General features: G+C 46.6%; 1 protein-coding gene across 1 annotated transcript in view; it reads left to right on the plus strand.

Annotated features, from left to right (window-relative positions):
* The first annotated feature begins 8,312 nt into the window (after positions 1–8,312).
* LOC307015227 (thrombomodulin-like) overlaps positions 8,313–10,523 on the plus strand; it is an 8,519-nt gene continuing 6,308 nt past the window's right edge. Inside the window, exon 1 of the mRNA XM_079643720.1 lies at positions 8,313–10,523. This exon is cut by the window's right edge and continues 3,071 nt beyond it. The gene's annotated coding sequence lies outside the window, so the exon portion shown is untranslated.

A 10,523-nucleotide genomic window follows, 5' to 3' on the forward strand; every position in this document is an offset into this window, starting at 1 on the left:
GGTAGGCCCACACGCTCCGCCGCCAGGGTCATCACCGCCGGGAAGTCCAGACGCGCAGACCTGTGTGCTGGACCCTTCTGGCCACCGGACCCGAAAGTACCGGAAAACGAAGCGTCCTCGTCGTCTTCCACCTCGTAGAACGCGGCCCCCTGGCCCCTCGGGAGGGTGAACATGAATGGCACCTCGTTCCCCCATCTCCACCACCTCGAGGTCCTGATCCTCCGACTTCTCCTGCGGGCCGAACCTCACCCAAAAATGATCCCCGCGATGTCTGCGGCTTAGCCGAGGGGTCATTCAGCAGGCGTTGCAGGCTGGCGACGGGTTTAGGCCGTCTTTGGCATGGTCCGGCCCTAGGCCCTGGAAGCACAGGTGGTGCGGATCAGCCCCCGCGATCAGGCCAGGGCATGTCGGGCAGGTCCGGTGCAATTTTGCAAAAGGGGATGACAGTCAGGAGGTGAGGCCTCCTTTTACACGATGAGATGCGCACGCATTCAGGTAGACCCGCCCTGGGGCCGGCTTCGTCTATAGAAATCTCAGTAGGTGAATGCTCGCATGATAAGGTAGTACCCCATAGAGTCCAGTAGAGGGCGGAGCCTGTGAGAGATATAACCATGATGAAGTGCACTCTAGGGTGCCCTTCCGAAAACAGGAAGAAATGCCTTCCAGGTTGAACATTCAGTAAAGGAAACATGATGGAGGTGCTCTAGGGTGCCGGTCAAGTGTTGAAAATGTGATAAAGGAAAACCAAACTAAACTTCAGATATAGGGAAAACATGTTAAAATGCCTTCCAGGGTGCATTCTCAATAGAGAAAACATGATGAAGTGCCCTTCCAGTGGAACAAATGTTATAAAGTGACCTCTAAGTTGCCCTCACAGTAGAGAAAACATGATGAATTGTCTTCTAGAATGTCATTCTAGTGGAGAAAATATGATGAAGTGACCTCTATGGTACACTTCCAGTAAAGAAATCATGATGAAGTTTACTCCATGCCTTTCCAGTGGAGAAAATGGGATAAAGTGACCTCTAAGGTGCCGTTCCAGTAGAGGAAACATGATGAAGGGCCCTTTAGGGTGCACTTCCAGTGGAGAAACAAGATGAAGTTTCCTCCAAGATGACTTTCAAGTGGAGAAAATGTGCTTAAGTGACCTCTAAGTTGCCACTCCAGTAGAAAACGTGCCTTCTAGGGTGCACTTCAGTAGAGAAAATGTAATGAAGTGTGATCTAGGGTGCTCTTCCAGTAGAGAAAACATGATAAAGAGGGCTTGCATGCCCTTAAAATCAAATAACACCTTGCAGTGTATAAAGAATGCCCAAAATGAAACTTTCTATGTCTGCTGACCATTTAATCTTTTATTAGCAGCATGAACCTGCAAAAAACATACCATATGTCATATCTTATAACTATTTACAAATTGTAAGTGGCCTATAATCGTTAAACTTGATTCATACTGAAACAAACAAGCCAGTTTTTTTTCGCGCAATAATTTCCTCTGGTCAAAATGTATTTCACAACCTTTGGTGGAGCTTCTGTTCCTAAATTAATAAATCAGCTAGTTTCAGTTCAAGACGCAAGAAGGTAATCCTGCTCCCTGTTCTGTAAATGCTTTGCCAGTATTTTCAATTTGGTTATTTGTAAGAAACTGACGTTTTTCTTGACAAACATTAATATAGTTTGAGTTTCCCTTCTTTTGTCTGTTGTTTCATTGTGGTTCATGTTCCAATGTCAAGCAGGAATAAAAACAAAGGTGTAAAGAAGTAATAATATTGTGCTTATTTAACCTGAAAGGTTGATGTTAAGAGAACATTACACTTCAGTTGCCAGAAAAGAGAAACAATTTGTATTTCAAGGCTTAAGTAATGAAGGAAAAACGTTTAGCTTTTTTTTTTCTTAAAGCATCCCTCCCATATAGTTCAATATATTGCTTGTTGTGCATTTTTTGTATGCACAACATTTCTGCAATAGAATTGCTAGGTTTGTTTCCATTTTAACCCATTAATGGCAGATATTGACAGCAACACAAAATGAAGAGGAATGTGAGATTTTTCAAATGAATGTGTTATACTTGCCTACATCCAAGGCAGGCAACTGCTTGGGGCTCTTCTACGGCCCCCAGAGGGTCTTGAAATGTCCCTGATTATAAGTAGTGCTGGGCAACGTTGTTTAATATGTTTAATTGCTATTAATCACATTGATATGCACAAAATTCATTCATGAACTCAAAAGTAGTGTATTGTGCACTTTTATTTTAAAAGTACTGCTATATGAACAAAAGTGGGTGGTTTGAAAACACTTTAAACATGTCATGTCAACAAATAAGGTGCTTTTTAACAGCAGTATTCCCTCCACAGTAGCAGTTAAAATATTTATTACAAATCTCAACTTTAATTAATGTAAACAAATCAAATATAAAACCAAAGCTATTTTCCACTGCCAGAGCATTAATGTTTTATGTCATTTGTTATAAAACAAGTTACCCTCAGAGTCAAGTGATAACAAAATTCTACTTTGCAGTGGTTACAAATAACTCTGTGGTCTGAAAGACATGTAAAATGTCCATGTAAGAGTTCGGTACATTTCTCCATGTTTCTGTCCCTGCCACTTCGTTTCTGTTTCCGTTCATGTGAGCGATGCAGCAGTCTAAGGCCCGCCCCAAATGCTCTCATTGGTTCAGACACATGATACGCCCATTCTAAGTGAATACTGATCAACATCCCGCCCCTCCTGTGACCCATGGTTTGTCTGAATGTGTATTCAGAGTCAGTGATCAACGGACTTTCAAAATAATAATATTAATAAAGAAAACTGTTAATGTGCGATAAAATAATTGTCAGAGTTAATTCATTAATGCATTACGCAATAATAACGTGCTATCTTCCTCCGCTCTAATTAAAAGTAACAACAAGCGATTAGCTATATGCATGTGTGTCAAGGGGAGAACACTGAGGCATGAACTCAATTGCACGACTCAAAACTCAGACTCAGATAGCGTTTCAAAATAAAGACTTTACTGGAATTGCACAGTAATAAAAACAAGGAAAACAAAACCACTCTTTCGAGGAAAACTATAATGCGATCTATAGCATAGGTCCGTGAAAGGTCCGTGAAAAGGTCCGTGAGGTAAGCCGATACGTGGTCTTCGTGAGACAACGAACTGACAATTAACAGGAGGGAGCTAACACAATATATACACAGGTAAAGGGGACACAGTTGGAAACAATCAGGGCGGGGAAAATAATCAAGGACGCAGGAGACAGAAAAGGGGCGGGGAGCGTGGAGGCCTGAAATGAGAGGAAGAAATAATTAAGGGTATAGACATAAAGCACAAGACAAAGGGACATGACAACTCTAACATAAAGAATAAACTTTCACAATAAGTTTCTTGGACATGACAGTACCCCCCCTTCTAGGGACGGCTCCTGACGGCCCAGGCTCCTCTGAGTTGAGGCGGTCAAAATCCTCAATGAGGCTTTTGTCCACGATGAAGCGGGAAGGAATCCATTGCCGCTCCTCAGGACCATAACCCTTCCAGTCAACCAGTAACTGTCGCCCTCTACCCCTTTTCCGACTAGCCAATAGTGACTTGACCGTGTAAACCGGACCTCCATCGATCATCCGGGGGGGCGGGGGGGGTTTGAAGGTGGGAACCATAGCGCTCTCCTTCAATGGTTTTAATTTCCCTACATGGAAGGTGGGATGTACCTTCATGGCCCTGGGAAGCCGTAGTCTCACTGAGACTGGGTTTATGACCTTGGTGATGGGAAAAGGACCCACAAACCGGGGAGCCAGTTTTCGGGAGAGTACGTGGAGGGGAAGGTCTCGTGTAGAGAGCCAGACTTTTTGGCCTGGCTGGTATACAGGGGCTGGTCGGCGTTTTCGGTCTGCTGCTCTCTTAACCAGTTGTGAATTCCTGCAGAGTATCTTCCTAGCCGCAGCCCACACGCGCCGACAACGCCTGACCAGAGCGTGGGCAGACGGGACCGTGACCTCCCTCTCCGTGGCTGGGAACAGTGGCGGCTGGTAGCCATAAACACAGTGAAACGGGGACAGGCCCGTGGCAGAAGTAGGGAGGATGTTGTGTGCATACTCAACCCAGGTGAGGTGCTCGCTCCAGGAGGATGGATTCTGGGACACCAGGCAGCGCAGGCAGGTCTCCAGTTCTTGATTTAGGCGCTCTGTCTGGCCGTTAGACTCCGGATGATATCCAGACGAGAGACTGACCGTGGCACCGATGAGGCTGCAGAACTCCTTCCAGAAGCGTGACACAAACTGGGGGCCCCGGTCGGAGACAATATCCTTAGGGAAACCATGAAGCCGAAACACATTCTGCATCATGACCTCCGCCGTTTCCTTAGCTGAGGGCATCTTTGGCAGAGCAATGAAATGTGTCATTTTGGAGAATCTGTCCACTACCGTGAGAACTGTGGTTTTACCTCTAGAGAGGGGCAGGCCAGTGACGAAGTCCATGGAGATCTCTGACCAGGGCCTGTTGGGAATAGGGAGTGGTTGTAATAACCCTATTCGCGACCTGGAAGAGGTCTTGTTTCGAGCGCAGATAGGGCACGCCTCCACATACTCCTTCACCTCCTTCTCCATGGATGTCCACCAGAAACGTTGTTTAACGATGAACATAGTTCTCTTGACTCCGGGGTGGCAGGTGAGCAGCGAAGTGTGAGCCCAGTGGATCACCTGTGGTCGCTCGGCCTCCTGAACAAAAATCCGGTTAGGCGGGCAACCCCTTGGTGCAGGAGCTCCAGCATTGGCACGTATTACCTCCTTTTCTACTGGCCAAGTCAGCGCTCCTACCACCCGGTTCAATGGGATGATGGGTTCCGGCTCCTTGGCTGCAGGCACAGGGTCAAACAGACGGGACAGAGCGTCAGGCTTGACATTCTGAGACCCCGGCCTGTAGGAAAGAACAAAGTCAAAACGGTTGAAAAACAAGGTCCACCTAGCCTGGCGGGAGTTCAGTCTTTTGGCCTTTCTGATGTACTCCAGGTTCTTGTGATCGGTCCAGACCACAAAAGGATGCTCGGCTCCCTCCAACCAATGCCTCCACTCTTCCAACGCTAACTTCACGGCCAGCAACTCACGGTTTCCCACGTCATAATTTCTCTCTGCCGGGGAGAGCTTCCTGGACAGGAAGGCGCAGGGGTGAAGTTTGTTGTCCTTCTGTTGTTGCTGGGAGAGGACCGCTCCCACCCCCTCGTTGGAGGCATCCACTTCCACCACGAACTGGCGAGTGGGATCCGGCATGGTAAGTATGGGGGCAGTGGTGAACATCTTTTTCAGCCGAGAAAAAGCCTCCTCAGCCTGAGGAGACCACACAAAAGGCACCTGAGGGGACGTGAGGACATGAAGAGGAGCTGCAATAGCGCTGAAGCTCCGCACAAAACGTCTGTAAAAATTAGCAAAGCCTAAAAACTGCTGCCCTTTTTTGCGAGAGTCAGGGGTAGGCCAACAGGCTACTGCGCTAACCTTCTCTGGGTCCATCATAACCTGACCTGGGGAAATGATGAAGCCCAAAAAAGTGACTGTTTCCACATGAAATTCACACTTTTCAGCTTTGACAAACAACTTATTTTGGAGCAGTTTCTGTAGAACCAGGCGGACATGTTGTTTTTGGGTGTGAAGGTCAGGGGAGTAGATCAGAATGTCGTCCAGATAAACAAAAACGAAACGGTTCAGAAACTCCCTCAACACGTCGTTGATCATAGCCTGGAAGACTGCAGGAGCGTTTGACAATCCAAACGGCATGACCAGGTATTCATAATGTCCTGAAGGGGTGTTAAAACCCGTCTTCCATTCATCGCCCTCCCTGATCCTGACCAAATGATAGGCGTTCCGCAGGTCTAATTTGGTGAAAACCTTGGCTTCCTGAAGCTGCTCGAAAGCGGACGAGATGAGAGGGAGGGGGTACCGGTTTTTAACCGTAATGTCATTGAGAGGTGAGTAGTCGATACAGGGCCTAAGAGACCCATCCTTTTTGCCCACGAAAAAAAACCCTGCCCCTGCTGGGGATGAGGAATGACGAATAAGCCCTGTCTTGAGGGAGGCATCAATATAGTCCTTCATGGCCTCTTTCTCAGGTCCTGAAATTGCATAAAGTCGACCCTTAGGAATGGGAGACCCGGCAATCAAGTCAATAGCACAGTCATAGGAGCGGTGAGGAGGAAGAGCCAGAGCTTTGGACTTACTAAAAACTTCACTAAGGTCGTGGTAGCAGGAAGGAACTGAAAGTACATCCGGAAGATATATTTTTGGGACTGTATCCTGCCTAACACTCCCAGTGTTACATCCCCTGTCAATCTCTGCTACCTGCTTAAAACAGAGATCAATGCAATTCTTTCCCCACCCCTCCACCCTCCCAGATTGCCAATCTATGTGAGGGTTATGAAGTTTCAACCAGGGAAACCCCAAAATGAGTGGATGTTGGGCTGAGTTAAATAAGTGAAAAGACATTGTCTCATGGTGGTTATCATTACATCTTACTTCTAAAGGCTCCGTTTGGTGAGTCACTTTAAACAACAGCCGCCCATCGAGAGCACTCGCTTCAAGAGGCTGGGGTAGAGGTTTAGTTTTTATGTCCCATTTTTTAACTAAACCCCAATCCATAAGACTTTCGTCCGCCCCTGAGTCAATGAGAACACCATGAGTAACTACATTGTCTCTGATTTTTACCTGGATCCAGGTCAGGGTGCGAGGAGGAAAGTCAGAGGAAGAGATCCGGCTCACCAACGTACTCCTCTTCATTGGTGAGCCTCCTCTTTTACCGGACAAGCCGCTTGTGGGTGTCCGCGCTGCCCGCAGTAGAAACACAGACCTTCCTTGAATCGACGCTGACGTTCTGCCAGCGACAGCTTGGCGCGGCCCAACTGCATTGGCTCCTCCACGGAGCCAGGGGGCGCTGTTGTCCGGAACGCAGGTGGTGAGGGGTGACGGGGCCTCCAAGAAGAAGTAATATCCAGCGGCGAGCGTCTCCTCTGGAGAGGTGGATCAACCGCATCCTTGGATTTATTCCTTCTCCTCTCCGTCAAACGATTGTCTATACGTAAAGCCATGGATATGACAGAGTCCAAATCAGCGGGCAGATCGAGAGGCGCCAGCTGGTCTTGTAAAGAATCCGAGAGACCGCTGACGAAAGCGTCAAACAATGCAGCGGAGTTCCAGCCGCTGTCGGCTGCCTTAGTCCGGAACTCGATGGCGTAGTCAGCCACACTCCGCTGATGTTGTCGCAGCTTGATCAGAGCCCGAGCTGCTTCCCTGCCCGGCGTGGTTTGATCGAAGGTCTTCCTCATAGTGTCTATGAAGTTTTCCAGAGACCCGCAGATAGGCGAGCCTCGGGACCATTCTGCCGTGGCCCACGCTGCTGCTCGGCCGGAGAGATGAGAGATCATAAAAGCCACTTTGGAAATGTCCGTGGGAAAAGCAGCCGGTTGGTGGTGATAGTGTAACTCACACTGCACGATGAACGGCCGGCAGCCTTCTGAGTCCCCGGAGTACCTTTCGGGTGGAGCCAGACGCATGGAAGCCCTGTGCGGCTCAGTAACCCGGTTGGGATCGAATCCGGTCACCGCTGGAACCGGAGGAGTCGTAGGAGGAGAAACAGCCTGCAGGTGAGTGAGCACACGCTGAACCTCTGCTGCCAGTAGATTAACTTGGGTCGTCAACGATGTTTGTAGTTCCCCCTGGCTGCTGGTTAGATCCTGCACTCCCTGCTGCATGGTGGCCATACGCTCCTCTTGTTGCCCAAGACGTTGGCCCTGAGAACGGATAGCGTTCTTAATCTGATCTGAGTCGGCTGAGTTCATTTTGATGGTCAGTTCGTACTGTCAAGGGGAGAACACTGAGGCATGAACTCAATTGCACGACTCAAAACTCAGACTCAGATAGCGTTTCAAAATAAAGGCTTTACTGGAATTGCACAGTAATAAAAACAAGGAAAACAAAACCACTCTTTCGAGGAAAACTATAATGCGATCTATAGCATAGGTCCGTGAAAGGTCCGTGAAAAGGTCCGTGAGGTAAGCCGATACGTGGTCTTCGTGAGACAACGAACTGACAATTAACAGGAGGGAGCTAACACAATATATACACAGGTAAAGGGGACACAGTTGGAAACAATCAGGGCGGGGAAAATAATCAAGGACGCAGGAGACAGAAAAGGGGCGGGGAGCGTGGAGGCCTGAAATGAGAGGAAGAAATAATTAAGGGTATAGACATAAAGCACAAGACAAAGGGACATGACAACTCTAACATAAAGAATAAACTTTCACAATAAGTTTCTTGGACATGACAATGTGTTACGCTAGACCACAATAAACTTTATTTATATGTTGTAACGACTTGAGGTGACTGTTATGTGTTGTTGTTACATGATACAGTATCTGCTTTTACGTTTTTTCTTGAGTTTTTCAAGTTTTCGGTGCTTAGAGGCGGCTCCGATGCTGTGGAAACAGGAAGAACCGGAGCTAAATCAGGCTCTACAACGGAACTGGCTCTGGAACTGGTTTGGTGGAAAGGGGCATAGGAGTCACCTTTCTCTAAAGGAAGGTGATGAATGGGACCTTCACCCTGCTGGCACTGTTTTCATGTTCCACCTTTTTTTTACAGGTATATAAACTCATGTTAACAAATGACAGAACATCTGCCATTGGGGTGTCCTATTTGAGTTTATCATAATCACAACAGACATCTGTCATTTTTAACATTTGGGGTAGTACCCATCAAAAGTACTCATAATAATATATGAATGTGTCATGTTAAACATAATTTAAATTAATTCAAATCTTTATGTAAAAAGACATTAAATGTTTTGTAAATTCAGATTGAATTGACCCAGCGGTAGAGATGAAATGTTGCCTGTGTGTGTGTGTGTGTGTGTGTGTGTGTGTGTGTGTGTGTGTGTGTGTGTGTGTGTGTGTGTGTGTGTGTGTGTGTGTGTGTGTGTGTGTGTGTGTGTGTGTGTGTGTTAGTGTGGGAAAGGTCAACCGGGTGGACATGTGTTGTATGTCTGCCCACTGGTGCCAGCCATGACATGGGCCGTGGCCTCCCCGGGATGTGGGTGGTACAGGGCGGTGAGAAACTAAAGTGTCATGCATGTGTGTGTGTTTATCCAAATACACAAACATGTAGAGCCTCCTTATGTTTTTGAATCTGTATGTGCAGATTAAATACATATGTGTGTGTGTAAACCCACTGGTCAGTTAACCTCAGCTCTCATTGTCCTGGACATGGAAACCCCTTCCTTTTCCTCCCTGACTGGTGACAATTCTATCTCACTCTCTTTAGTCCTTGGCTGTACCTTCACGCAGTTGGCATGAAACTGACAATGAAAATGTTCTCTACTCTAGATTAAAGGTTGGGTAAATTCCAATCTGTTGCTTTTGTGTGGCAGTTAACTCTTGAGGTGTAACACGGCTAAAGTGTGCCAGCTCTCCGTCCTCTAATGGCACATTTCCATTGCAGGGCCTCGCTCGGCTTAGTACAGTATAGTTAGGCCTTGTTAGGCCTTGTTAGGACGGGCTCACTTTATGCTGCGTTTCCATTACAGTTTAGTAGCTGGGGCAGTAACTATAGTAACGCAGTGTAGGCGGAGCTGTGACGTCATCTTCAATGCGAACCACAGAAAAACAACATCAGCCGTTAGATGTTAGCACTCCAGCTCACAGTTCCTCATATCTGTTCAGAAACTAGACAAAAGTTAAACAAGTACAAACCACAGACTGTCTGTGTCATAGCGAATACAGTCGCTGGTTTATTTATGTCTGTATAGGCCGTTGTTGTGAGTGTGGACGGTCGGAGCTTAAACAGCGTTAGCTCAGCCGATCTCCATTTAGAAAACACGCATTTTAAAAGGTTTTTCGCCTGCCGTCTGTCTGCAGACTTGTCAAAGCATTAATTCATGGTTTTTACTCACCGGTATCAGTATGTTGTTACTTCGGCATCAGCCCACATCTTAACAGTGTTAAAATAACAGCAAAAGAAAACAAATAATAAATGAAATTCCCAAATATTACTAATTTGTTCTGCTGGATGAACATTGATTACCCTTCTGTCAGTATTGTATGTGCTTTGATTAATCAAGAGAAATTACATTGTAAATTAAGAGGAATTTCACAGTAAGTGTTGGGTAATTAACAAGCTGCAGATGTACGTGTTGCCATAACAACAGTTTTTGACCTATCCAATATAGTTCAAATTACAATCTTTGGAAGTGGAGGTTTGAAGTCGGTACGTAAATAACTAGAGGACTTTTACCAATGAAACTGCTGGTCAAGACTCATTGTGGGCCATAACCGGGAAAAAATAGGTGTCCCTCGAAAGGTAATGGAGAATGATGTTTAGCTGTATGGAACATCCTTTTCTAGAAGACAGGGAGGGTGTATAGTGAGCACTGATATGAGGGTGATTGCATGTTACTTTCAATAAAGTATTTAACTGCAGTTAGTAGCAGGATGAAGAAGTGACCTTAGCATTCGGCCGTCAGTTGGGCGTATGAGGCACTTCACAGGCAGCAGGAA

This window comes from Notothenia rossii (genome assembly GCF_949606895.1).
Source record: "Notothenia rossii genome assembly, chromosome: 8".
Classification (NCBI taxonomy): domain Eukaryota; kingdom Metazoa; phylum Chordata; class Actinopteri; order Perciformes; family Nototheniidae; genus Notothenia; species Notothenia rossii.